Source organism: Mesoplodon bidens (assembly GCF_964165515.1).
Source record: "Mesoplodon bidens genome assembly, chromosome: 13".
Classification (NCBI taxonomy): domain Eukaryota; kingdom Metazoa; phylum Chordata; class Mammalia; order Artiodactyla; family Ziphiidae; genus Mesoplodon; species Mesoplodon bidens.
The window spans coordinates 35,261,772-35,275,333 of record NC_138169.1 but is presented as its reverse complement, the minus strand read 5'-3'; the positions used below and the strand labels follow the sequence as shown (position 1 = coordinate 35,275,333).

The 13,562-nt window shown below is 46.4% G+C and overlaps 1 protein-coding gene and 1 long non-coding RNA gene across 19 annotated transcripts in view; one reads left to right on the top strand and one right to left on the bottom strand.

Moving 5' to 3' along the window:
* Positions 1-13,562, bottom strand: part of DLGAP1 (DLG associated protein 1) — a gene marked incomplete at its 5' end in the record, with an annotated part of 323,664 nt that overhangs the window by 64,849 nt on the left and 245,253 nt on the right. The gene's annotated exons all lie outside the window — the stretch shown is intronic.
* On the top strand, positions 906-12,042 carry LOC308627249. Of its 3 annotated transcripts, XR_014017379.1 has the most exons (6): positions 906-1,759; positions 4,020-6,921; positions 7,155-8,245; positions 8,735-9,206; positions 9,667-9,766; positions 10,241-12,042. It is a non-coding gene; the product is annotated as an uncharacterized lncRNA (long non-coding RNA). The 3 variants fall into 3 exon arrangements; XR_014017378.1 differs by lacking the exon at positions 7,155-8,245 and having other exon boundaries at positions 4,020-4,136; XR_014017380.1 differs by having other exon boundaries at positions 4,020-8,245.

The following is a 13,562-nucleotide window of genomic DNA, read 5'->3' as shown; positions in this document are numbered from 1 at the left end:
AGCCCTCGCACCTAGAGTCCATGCTCCGCAACAAGAGAAGCCACTGCAATGAGAAGCCTGTGCACTGCAACGAGGAGTAGCCCCTGCTGGCCGCAACTAGAGAAAGCCCGAGAGCAGCAGCGAAGACCCAATGCAGCCACAAATAAATTAATTAATTAAAAAAATAATTTAATAGACATGGTCTCACGATCCAGATCTCACTAAACCCATTTGTTTGATGGTAAGACTGAGGCTCAGGGTAGGTAACTGACTTCTCGAAGTCATGCTGCTCCTAGATGTTCACAGGGCTTCCAATCCCACCTCTTCTGTTCAGCCAAACTGCCTGTATTCATCCGCCTAGTAAGCCTTCCCTGAAACACCACGTCCAGTAGAAGATAATGCTCTCCACGAGGAATTCCAGGAAACTGCCCCTAGCTCAATTCTCTGGGAGTCCTTTGACCCAGAGGACTGAGCTAGGAGTGCAAAGGTCTGGAGGATGAATGCATTTGGAGTGGTCAGCAAGGGGTGCCCAGCTGCAACTTGAAAAATTTTGCAAAAGGAGAGAAACTCCACGAAACAAAATACACATGGAAAAATCGCCCCCTTGTTTCAAAATATTTACAGCTTAACATCTACAGGCCACCCAAAGTGTGGTGGTCAGCGTCCGCAGTCTGCTGGCCCCATGGTGAGGCGGCGGTGATCAGAGGGCTGCGGGGACGGGGCACAGGGCTTCTGCTGGCCTCTGTCCTGGTTAGTTTTGGCTCCAGGTACGTGGCTATGGGACTGATTACCACCAGAGCCATCCGCCACGGAAACCACAGAAAACGAGCTAACCTTTCCTCCCTCGAAGTAGAGAAAAGCAGGCTTGTGTACGGGTGGAGGGGGGCGGAGAGGGATGTGGACAGAGAGGGAAGGGTGGTGTTAAGAACTCCTGTAGTCATCAGGCTCGCCAGTTGGTAGTTACTAGTATTCCAGACGCTTCCTAATGCCAGACAAATGCCCGGAGCCCAGGCTTGTCTGGCTCAGAGATCTATTCAGCCGATAGCAGCCCGGCCCTGGTGGGGAGAGCAGATCTTTCAGGGAGCAGCCTCCATGGCTAATCAAACACAACATTGTTCTCAGAAGGAAGAATGGAAAGGTTTGTTTCAGAAGCATAGCTTTTTTTTTTTTCCTTTTGAGGCACCCTAGTTATTTTAACAAGTTGCTACAAAACTTGGGCTTCCTGAGGTGAGGCTTTCGTGCACAGTGCATGTTCTGTCCCAAACTCCAGGGAGGGAGGGATCCGAAAATTAGTCACTAAAAAAAAAAAAGCCCCAGGCACTTCATGCCTGGAAATGATGTAAGACGCAGCCACTCCTCTGTTAGAACTACAACCAAACAATGCTCGGCGATCGCGGCAGCTGCTCTCCAAATGTCAGCGCCAAGCCCGGCCAAAGGGCTGGAAGGCCACCGAGCCCAGGACTTTGTGCGCTACCTTTGTCGCCCACATTTTCCCCAAGCACTCTCAGGACCCTGGCAACAGGTAACGTGGCAACCTTTGCCTTCTAAAACGGCAAGCGGCAGGATTTCAGAGAACAAAAGGATTTTTTGAAAACCAGCTGCATCTCCCTCGCCACCCCTCCCCCTCCCCCCCAACGCCCTCCCCCTTCGCCACTCCAAGTCTGAGAAAACAAAGTATTGCTGCGGCAGCCCGGCTCTCGAGCGCCCCCTGGTGACCAAGCTCGGAACATCACCGATGTACCTTTCAAGGTACAACTTCAGTCCGAGGCTCGGCTCCCAGGTAAGTCACGCGGGACGTCCGGGCTGCGTTTGCCCAAAAAACGCAGAGTGGAAGTCAAGAGTCAGATGTCTTGCTTTTTAATTTATCACCTCAACAAAAATTTTACCCGTGCTGCAGGGTAAGATCTCTGGGTTGAGGTTGCTGACCCTTTTTTTTTTTTCAAAGCAGCCGCTAGGGCCACAGTTTTTGTTTCCTTGGCAAGCTGAAAAGCAAAAGCTGCTGTGGCCATTTGGTTAGGTGGATGGCAGTGAGGATGAATAGCCAGGAAACTGAGGATTCCTGGTGGGTGGGACTTGCATTTTCCATCTTTATCTGAATTTGTCGCTTGTTTGCAGGAAGCTTGCAGGTAGAAGCATTTCTCATTCCCATCGCTTGTTTCCAGTTAGTTCATTTGCAAGGATGACTGAGGATTTCCAAACCGCAGGCCCAGCTTCCCAGAGAGCGTGCTTTGCAGCCCCACCCTAGCTCTTCTATCTCTGTCTGGGGCAAACACCCACGAAAATGCCAAGGGCAGTAGTTTTAACCAGCCTTCTTCCTCTCACGGCTTCTCCCGCCCTCCATGGTCTCTGATTTAGAGGAAGGACTGCAGTTGTGAGCTGCTGCCAGGCGTGAGGGCATCCCTCTTTGTCCCTCTCTGGAAATGTTAACCAGAAACCAAGAAAGGGGTTTAGATCAAAGTAACTGTTCTCTTCAAAAAGTTCCATTAATTAACTAAATTAAAGGAAGTTAAGTGCTGTTTGGAGGAAAGTCATTTAGAAGGCCCAGGTCCAGGGACGGAGGTCTAAAGCCTCTAATGTGACCCTTTAATGAAGCTTGGCAACCAGTTAATATGAGAATTTGGGGGTTACCCTATGTAAAACCAGTTGTTGCCTAAAATCAGTCATTTCAAAGGAACATCTTGAAAGTAGACAGACATTCGGCTGGTTGTTGCCTTGATCATTTACTAGTAAAGATTAAAAACTGAGGTCTCTGAGTAAGAATCATTTGACCGGTAGCTCAGGTGAGTCATAACCTTCATAGAACTAGGCACAAAGGTTCACAGCAGGATGTTCAGAACGCCTGGCTTACTAATTTGCGAGGCGGGGCCGTTGCTTCCAGCAGGGAATGCCTTCAGGATTTCATGGCTCATTTTCCCAGCCTCTCCAACAGATGCTACTGAGTCATCCACGCACACAAGTGACCGCCCTGGCAGTGTCATCTGTTAGGATTAAATTTCCATTTGTTCCATGACTTTATGAAGCAATTTCTAACGATTGAATCAGATATACCACTTCCTCTAGGATCTAGGGATTTTTTTTTTTCTTTTTTAATGTTTGTAACATCATGTGAATTTTTCAGAATTTGTCCCAGCCAAGTCAGCAGGTCTTCCTGGGTTGAATGGACTGTTTACAGGAGGGGAAGATTCAGGACCCAAGGTCAGGGTTACAGAATGAAATAAGTTTTCCTGTTTGGGCAGCTGGTCCCACCTCCTCAGGTTCGGGCAGACTGGGTCTTGTTGGAAGATAACAGGCCTGGGATACCTGAGGTAGGGATGGTGCCAGGAGTGGGGAAGGACATTTTGCTTTTAAGCATTTCATCAGCTAGCTTTCATTTCTTGTTAGATGTCACTTCTTAGCAATACTTGCCTGTATTCCCTGTTAGGTGAAATTTTTTATTTTTTCCTGACCAAACTGAGAGAAAGGAATTAGTTAAGGATGTAAGAATCACAAGGTCAGGCATTGTTGTCCATTGTATTCATGACGACTACAGTACTTAGACCATTCGTGGCACATAGTCGTATGGTGGAAAATACTTGTTACGTGAAGGAAGGAACAGGGATGAGAAGGGATTTCCTGGAGAAGCAGAAAAAGGGACTAATACTTAGGAAAGCACGGTCACCAGGGTAGAAAGAAAATGAATACTCAGCAAAGCCAGTCTCTGTGACCTTGGATGTTGCAATATAATCTCCCATCACTGATGCCCACTTCTGTTTGGCCTTGGTCATATGCTGGCCAAATGCAGCTGTGATTGGCCAGCTTTTGACATGGAGCTAGAATGTGAAAGGCCCACCTCGTATTAGCTGGAAGCAGTTAGTCCTATGGATTATCCACCTAACTTCCTCCACCCTCTCTGCTGGGCTTTATCCATGTGGGGCTGTGATGCTCACTGCCCTTTCCCCAGAGCAGCTGCCTTTCCTCCTCAGTTCCTTCCATTCCTTATTATTCTTTGACTTCTTATTCCTGGTCTCATTTCATGACACCTGTACCATGGACCTGGAAAGCAAGGGAAACCTGGAATGCAATCACACAGCCCAGCAGGACTCTCCGCCGTGGGGCACACAGCGGACCTCAGGGGGTACTGAGCTCTGAGGCCAGATGGAGTCGCTGACTGGCTCCAGGTGAGAGCAGGGTCTCGGGCACACACTGCCCACTGGTCTCCCTTGAAACGGTGAGCTGGCCATGCAGAGTGAGGGTGCTGAGCCCACACCCGGTGAGGTCATGTCTCATGATGGTCCATCGGGATGAGTCCTCACTGAAACCTCTGGCTGGATCGATCAGGAGCCTCTGCTCTCTGGCCAACACCCTGGGCTTCGGAGAGAAGGCAGACCTTGTGTCAAAGCAGCCTGATGCTGCTGCCCTGTGGACAGAGGGCTTGGCCGGCTGGCTCCACCTGGAGCAGAAGCTTTTGCATCAGACAAACTGGGGGAAACAGGATATATGAGGAAGCAAAGAAGAAAGAAAATGTATCCAGCATGTCTTCCTGTCAGTTGGAGGGCGATGAGAAATAATTACCTGTGTCTGGAGAGCAAGGCATGTAGGGGGGCCTGATCTGTGCAGTGAGGCAGTTAATTATTCGTCTGACTTCTTTCTGCTTTCCTCCCTGAAATCCCCCTCCTCAAAGGAAAAACAGGATAGACTTTGTGGGTTAAGCTGTGGAATACTGTCTACCAGCCCGCTGGGCCCAGAAAGGACACCAGCCCCTTACTGACTCTCAGATGACAGGATCAGTGCTTCAAAATGACACCTCATTATCCAACTGTGTCACTGACAGATGAGGACACAGATCCAGAGAAGAACTTGGCTGGGGCCCCCCAGTCTTCTTCTGTCTGCACCACACAGCAAACACCATCAGCCTTTACAGTGGGTTCATAAAGGGCCACTTCAGACTGCATTCACAATTCCACTGTACAGTTGGGTTTTGGTCATTTGCCAGAATTAAATAAAAATATCAAGGAACCCTACTACACTGTTGGTGGGAATGTAAATTAGTACAACCGCTATGGAGAACAGTATGGAGTTTCCTGAAGAAACTAAAAATAGAGCTACCATATCACCCAGCAATCCCACTCCTGGGCATATATCCAGAGAAAACCATAAAAAAATAAAAAAGACACATGCACCCCAATGTTCATTGCAACACTATTTATAGTAGCCAAGACATGAAGCAACCTAAATGTCCATCAACAGAGGAATGGATAAAGAAGATGTGGTATGTATATGTTATGGAATATTACTCAGCCATAAAAAGAATGAAATAATGCCATTTGCAGCAACATGGATGGACCTAGAGATTGTCATACTGAGCGAAATAAGCCAGAGAAAGACAAATATCATGTGATATCACTTATATGTGGAATCTGTTTTTTTTTTTTTTTTTTTTTGGCCATGCCACGTGGCTGGTGAGATCTTAGTTCCCTGACCAGGGATTGAACCCGGGCCCACAGCAGTGAAAGCACGGAGTCTTAACCTCTGGACCACCAGGGAATTCCCTGTGGAATCTAATTTTTCAAAAATGACACAAATGAACTTATTTACAAAACAGAAACAGACTTACAGTTATCGAAAACAAACTTAAGGTTACCAAAGAGGAAACGTGGTGGGGAGGGATGAATCAGGAGTTTGAGATGAACATACCCACACTACTATATATATAAGATAGGTAACCAACAAGGGCCTACTGTATAGCACAGGGAACTCTACTCAATGTTCTGTGATAACCTATAGGGAAAAGAATCTGAAAAGAATGAACATATGTATAACTAATTCACTCTGCTGTACACCTAAAACTAACACAACATTGTAAATCAACTCTGCTCCAATAAAATGCTTTTAAAAATCCCAGCAAACTGGTGAGGCCAGCACTAAAATCTATCAGTTTACTCTAGCTACTGCCCACCAGCATCCTTATTCACTGTGTTTCCTGGGAGCCAGGTACCTGGACCTATAATCCCAACTCCACAAGTGACGGGAGGCAAGAGAGTTTGGGTTGCCCACCTTCTGCAGAGTGGGGTCCGACTGGAACCTGGGTTCTTCTCATCTAAGCCTCCGTTCTCTTCTTTTAAAGAGCTGCTTTATAATCTGTCATTAAGATTCTCCTCTGAACCCTCATGAGAGCAATGTCCAAAAGCCTTTTTCTGAATCTCTTGGTCAAACGTGCTTGGAATTCAGAACTTTTTGGATTGTAGAAAGCTGACTTGCATGACACACCCTGGGGGGCCTGGGTACTCTAACCTGTCTGTCTGCCGGAGGTGAAACAGTCACTCTGCAAGTAGTTGCAAGGGCAGGTTTTGGCCTATGGCTTTCAGAGCGCTGAAGGATGGTGGCCACCCACTCCTTCAGGTGCCTGGGTGTATCAGAGCCCCCGCCAGGGGCCTCCTCCTCCAGGGCATCTCTGGTCCTGGACGGAGCTCTGTCCCAGCCTGGCCCAGGAGGAGAATGGGGGATGGGTAGTGACTGGGTGGTGGTGGGCTTGGCCTGGTGGGTGGGCAAGGTTTCTACATCTTTAAGGAAAAGAGGAATCTGATTTCAAATTCGATAATACTTCTGACATTGTCTCTCTTTCCTTGACCATGTGAGTTCTGGGTGTTCATTGGTTTGTCACTGTGTTTCACACACCATTGGCAGAAACACCTTTGTTGGTTTTTGTTATAATGGTAACAGGGGTACTTGTAGGGGCTTTTAACTGGCCTCTTCCCACTGTGGAATGCTGTCTACAAAAATTACAGAATGCCTAGTCTGAAGATAAACGCTTGGAGATAAACACTTCATATCTGCCAGGTTGTGTGCTTGTGTGTGTGCGTGTTGTGTGTGTGTGTGTGTTTTGAGCCATCCCTTCCATCCTCTTCCCCATTCTCATCCTGTACCCTAAAGCTATGATCTGACTTCACAGCCAAAGAGATAAAAGTAACATTCTTCGGGCTTCCCTTGTGGCACAGTGGTTGAGAGTCCGCCTGCCGGTGCAGGGGGACATGGGTTCGTGCCCCGGTCCGGGAAGATCCCACATGCCGCGGAGCGGCTGAGCCCGTGAGCCATGGCCGCTGAGCCTGCGCGTCCGGAGCCTGTGCTCCGCAACGGGAGAGGCCACAACAGTGAGAGGCCCGCATACCACAAAAAAAAAAAAAAAAAAAAAAAAAAAGGTAACATTCTTCTCCTTGGCCCACCGTACCTTGTACTGACAGGAGGGTGGTTCCACGCTAGGTCCAGGCTGGCTGCTGCTCTAATTTGATGCAGCCCAGGACACTCACCTAAAAGTTGATTCCTAAGGGCATTCCTCATTCATTAAAGCTCTACCCAGGACACAGCTGGAAAATCATTTTCAGATCACAAGTTTTTATCCCACATTTCCAATCCAAGAGATAACAGACAGGCTCCATGTAAAATAGCTTGAATTAAAGAATAAACCGTTGTGTGGCTAGACATGTCCGTGAACTGCAGGCAGAAATAGATCAAGCACTAGAAAAAAATTTTTTTTAAATCTAGAACAAGCCCCCCACTGCCTCCTGGTGTGGATTACATTTTACTTTTTTTTTTTTTTTTTTTTTTTTTTTTTTTTCTTTTTGCGGTGTGCGGGCCTCTCACTGTTGTGGCCTCTCCCGTTGCGGAGCACAGGCTCCGGATGCGCAGGCCCACCGGCCATGGCTCACGGGCCCAGCCGCTCCGCGGCATATGGGATCCTCCCAGACCGGGGCACGAACCCGTATCCCCTGCATCGGCAGGCGGACTCTCAACCACTGCGCCACCAGGGAGGCCCACATTTTACTTTTTAAAAGGAACCATGGATAGTAAAGCGAAATCATTTTGATTCTTTTGGATTTCTACTGTCCTAGGTGAAAGGTTTTATTAATCAATTCTTTGAAAAACCAGCTATACCCACTGCAAACCTACCAAATGAGAGGAAGTTAAGCTGTTCAGTGGGTTGTATGTTTGGGTCCTTGTTTGGAATTTCAAGCTCATGTTAGGGGACTGCTGGCCCGTGGTTGCAATTTACACCATTTATCAGCAGGATTGCCGAAGTGCTGAGGTGCCGGAATGCGGAAACACTGGAGGAGACCAGCGCTGGTCTTTGGATCAACATTCATTACCAATAAAGAGTTAGGAAATTGATCACAGGGAAGGGAAGCATGTTAATGGCCGCCGCTCAAAGGTCCAGCCCCTTTCTGTTACTGATAACCTTGCGATGTCTCCAGATAAAAGCCAGCCTTGTCACCCCCAGGCACCTGGCTGAGAGGTAATAAAACTGTTGCCTTATCTTCTAAGAGTGGAGTTGGTCCAACCTCAGCCCGAGGTAATTACAGTAAACTGAAATTGCCTGTCATTTACAAAAAAGGGAAGGCGTAAGGCGGGAGATGGTGTTTGTCTCTCTCCTTGGATTTTAAAAAGAGAGCGAGCAAAACAGCCAGAAGTTTTCCAGGGAGTGAGAAAAACAGCCCGGCTTGGCCACCCTCTCCTGGGGGTAACGGATTGCTGGCGGCTCAGGTCCCCGTGACGATCTGAAAAAGAGGCTCAAGCTGATGAAAATCCAAGCAATCTTCTTAGTCTGTCCTTTCCAAATGTAAATGACAGAGTCGGAGCCCTGCTAGGGGGGGCAGGAAGTCTCAGTCTTATCCAGTGACTCATTCAGTGCTGTTAGCTCCAGAAGCTGCATAAAAAGTTTTAGCAAAAGCAGCAACAAATCTACTTTAAATACGAGCACAGTAAGGAAATTCCTCTCTTTCAGGCCCAATGCCATCCACACAAAAGAGCTCCTGTCGACATCTCATTTACAATCTACCCCCAGGACACAGACAGGACCATTTCAATAAACCCGGCTCAGAAACACCTATTGTTCAAAATCTTCAACTAGCCACAGGCTACCACCACTCCCTATTGTTTTGTAAAATAAAAGATTTAGAAGGAGCCAGATTGGGACCTGGAAGCTCTGAAAAGAGGAAGGAAAAAAGTCCCTTTGACCCGATGCTGTTGGAGAACGTGCGTGAAGAATAAAGTTAATGGATTTTCATTTTTACAAGAAGTGCATAAGCAACGCCCGCTCCCTTCCTGAACTCGTGATCGGGGATTCTAAAAGCGGTGCCAACTTTGTAAAGAAGTTAACTCCTGCCAACGGGTCTGGTACCTGAAAAGTCAAAGGCTCTACTTACCCTATTCTCTGTCTTACAAAAGCCCTGATGGCAGCCACAGCAAAGCGCCAGGTGAGTATTCGATCTGGGTTGTTTCCTCGGGATTTATAGCTTGACTGTCCTTTCTATGTAGGATTTTGAGGCTCGCTGCAGAACCTACCCCCCGCCCCACGACAAATGGTTTCCTCCTTTTCAACACCACCATTTTGCTCCCTCTTTTAGTAAAACCTGACCACTTTCTGGAATTACATAATGTAGCCTTTAGACGCTTTTTCTTCAGATAAGCCTCAAATGAAGAAGTACATTTGTGTTGACCAAACAAAATGGGCATTTCTCAAAACCTCACTGTCTTTACCCTCCTAGCAGATCTTCAAATTCACTTTCCCCATCTTAGAAGTAACTCCTCTTCCTACCAAGAGTTCAAGCCACAACTCTGGGCATCACCTCTAATTCCTTTGGGTCCTTCCCTCCTATCTCTTAAATCCTTCTGGAATCCTTCCACATCTTACAATCCACCTTTCTGCTTCCCTAGACCCTATGATTTCCTCTCTGGAGGATGACAGCAACTTCCTACCTCAGCGTTCCTCAAACTACCTGTTGTGGCTTATTAACGGATCATGAAATCAGTTGAGGTGGGTCATGCAGTTTCACCATTTAAAAAAAACGGAATAGATTAGAAAACGTCAGAGTGCATCAAACAAAGGAAAAGTAAGTTCGGTTTTGGGACGCTTGTGTCAGTGTGTGTCCCGAGATCTGTGTACATTCTGGGTTAACAGGTAGAATGTATCTTGTCTGTCAGGAGTTTGAGAAATACTTTTCTAATTGGTCTCACGGGCTCTGTCTTGTCCCTGGCTCCAAACTGTTATACACGCTCAGAGCAGGAGGGGGAGATTATGAACGGATCCGGCTGACAGCTCTGCCCTCTGGGATAAAGACGTGGGTCTGGGGCTTTGGAGATTCTAATTACTTAGTTCCTCATCCTTTCAGGTTTCAGAACTCCACGTCCTTCTGACCACTTTTCCTTTTAGCTGTTCAAGCCACCAAGTTCCCTGGCCTTTGCAGATGGAATTTCCCTATAGGAACGTTCTGTCCTCTTTCTCCTTCAGGTATCAGCTGAGGTGTCGCCTCTTCCAGGAAGGCTTCCGGAAGTCCCTCTAAACGCCTCCTCTTAGTTCTCATGAGAACCCCTGACGTTTTATCTGACAGAGCACTTATTGCATCATGATTATCTTCTCGGTTCCTTACAGAACTTTAAGCTCCAAGGGGCAGCCAGTACATATTTGTTGGGGGTAAATATTGTGCATCGAATGTGTCACATCTTACACAGTTCACACTTCCTTCCTACAAACCCATTTGGATAGTTATAAAATATCGTATCTCTATTTCTCAAAGCTTTAGTTTTCATTCGTTTACACTGAAGTGTCTCTTGTTCATTTGCTCTTCAAACACAACCTAATTAACTTCCGAATTCCCTGGACTCCTCCTCTTAAAACTCAAAATAATAAAATGCGGGGAAAGCTGTTGTACCCCTGGCTGGTCACTCACCCTCTCTGAGCCTCAGATAATACAGAGGAGCAGAGCTCAATGACCTCTAAGATCTCTTCCAGGCTGCCACTCTGAACCTCTGGCTTGCACTTTCTAAGGACCAGAGAGGTTAAGTGACTTTCCCAAGGTCAAACAGCTCTCTAGTGGCAGGATATTGTCTGTCTTTCTATAGATTTTTAACAGCAAGCTGCAAACAAAAAAACCTTCTACCCAGAAATCGGTAGTGCCACTAAAAAGTGTGCCTGAAAGAGAATCATAAAATTAAAGAAGGGACTTCCCAGGTGGTGCAGCGGTTAAGACTCTGTGCTCCCAATGCCAGGGGCCCAGGTTCTGTCCCTGGCCAGGGAACTAGATCCCACAACTAAGGAGCCCTTGACCTGCAACTAAGACCCAGCGCAACCAAATAAACAAATATTTTTAAATAATAAATAAATAAAATTAAAGAAATAGGGGACTAAAAAAACCCAAAAGCCAACAGCATTCATAACGGATTCCTGCCCAGGCAGGTCCCAACATTTTAAAAACCAATCTTGCTGTTAGATGCAGAGATGTTCAGATTTCCTTTTAAAAACTGGAAGTGAAAAATTCAAGAAACTTTTGCATCCTGACCCCTTGTAGATGCCCTTCTGCAGAGGCACAAATGGACACAGCCTTCCTCAAGGTACTGATTCGAGCATCCCAGTGGCTTTTTTAGTGCTGAGGCCCTCGTGCCTTGATCTGATGCCACTCTGAGGACCAAAGCTGTAACTCACCAGAATGAGACTTGGCCTCAGTTCCTGTACCCCATCCCCCATCCCTCCCGGCCAGGACCAGGACCACCTCGCAGTCCCTGCTTTCAAGGACAGACTTGTGTTATTTCCTTAGTTACAGAGTTTGGGCGTTAGATAACCTGCTCTGTAAAATAGAAAGTCAACAAACCAGAAATACACCCCTTTAGGGAAAAAAAGAAACAAAAACAATAGCTATACTACTTTTCCCCCCTATGTTATGTGCTATGTTTTATTCTATAATGTAAGTCAGCGTGTACGTTTGTTTTATTTGTTGCTTTTTCCCCTCTAAACAGACCAGCAGTAGCTTGCCTTCATTTGACGGAAAATTTGTCACTTTCTACTGCAACCCTGTATAAAACCACTATGTATGTGAGGACTCCATGCACACCAAGTAGTTATAGCCAAGCCGTGGACTTATGGATGATTTTTACTTTATTTTTTGAGCTTCTTGGAATTTTCTGATTTAAAAAAATGAATACTTGTTACTATTGTAATCATAACAAAGTACAAATGTCAAAATAAAGACCAGATACACTATTATTTCTACACTGCCATGATCCCTGCCTAAATTATATAGCTTTATTTTTACCATATATGTTGCTGTTGTCTTTTTTTTTTAACCCATTTGTTTTTGAAGGAAATTATATACAACTTCCACATTAAAAAAAAAATTAACAAAAACCTCTTAACACTGCTGATATTTTACTGTCTTTAAAAGCTTTAGGAACACGGACTTTGGAGACACAGCCAAACACTGGCATATAACTCCTTTGCCACCTGGCTGCAGTGTGAATTATTAGTTTCTCCTGACATTTTCACACCTAACAACTTGTTTCCAGAATATCATCTTTTTTCATGCCTTTATGCCTGTGGCAAGTGTTGTTTGCTTTCTCATAACCACCCTCCTTGCTAACAGGGCCCTTCCAAGCAGCCATGACTTTTTGGGGAGGGGGCCCCTCCCTAGATTTGGAGGCTGAATCTTCATTGTTCTACAAGACAGGGATGAGGAAGGAATTCTGATGCGAGTGCTTCATGGCAAGTTTACCGCCCTTTTTAAAGTGACACAAGTCAGGGACATCCCTTTTCTTCCCCCGGACATTGTCATCAGCAAGGGATACCCTGAACTGTGGCTGCCATCTGGGGACACAAGGAGCCCCTACTCCAGAAGACAGAAAGATGGCACAAAGCTGACTTTGGTACATTCATTGGCTGCCCTACCTCTAGACTTGATATTATTGGAGAAAATAAACGCTTTTACCATCTAAGTCACTCTAATTTTATTTATTTATTTTATTTTATTTTTGGCTGTGTTGGGTCTTCGTTGCTGCGTGCGGGCTTTCTCTAGCTGCGGCGAGCGGGGGCTACTCTTTGTTGCGGTGCGCGGGCTTCTCATTGCGGTGGCTTGCACGGGCTCTAGGCTCACGGGCTTCAGTAGTTGTGGCACGCAGGCTCAATAGTTGTGGCTCGTGGGCTCTAGAGCGCAGGCTCAGTAGTTGTGGCACACGGGCTTAGTTGCTCCGCGGCATGTGGGATCTTCCTGGACCAGGGCTCGAACCCGTGTCCCCTGCATTGGCAGGTGGATTCTTAACCACTGCGCCACCAGGGAAGTCCACTCTAATTTTATTTTTAAAAATTTTACTTATTGATTTGCTTATTGATCTGTTTGGCCTGGCACTTATGCAATGACTTTACAGATGCTAAGCTTCCTTCCTGGCTTGGAAAACTCCTGTTCATGCTTCAAGATTCACTTCATCTGTGTTCTGTGAACCCCTCCTACATGTTTCCTATAGAATTCATCACACTTTGCTTGTTCCTGTTACGCTGATGCTGTGGTATGAAAGCAGAGGGAAATTAGTGATCAGGTAGATCTTTGTTTCCTATTATACTTATTGTTGGATTAAATGATTCTGTATGGCAAATGCTATTATATAAGATCTCACCAAACCAGACTGTCTGTATTTCAAAGAGGCGCTCAGGTGTGGTGGCCCAGCTTCCTCCAGTGGTGTCTGGAAAAGGCAGTGCGTTGAAGGCAACCAGACCTGGTTAAATCCTGACCTGCCACTTAGTGGCTGCAGGACCTCAGATGACTCAGCTCTCATCCTGTTTCCTCATC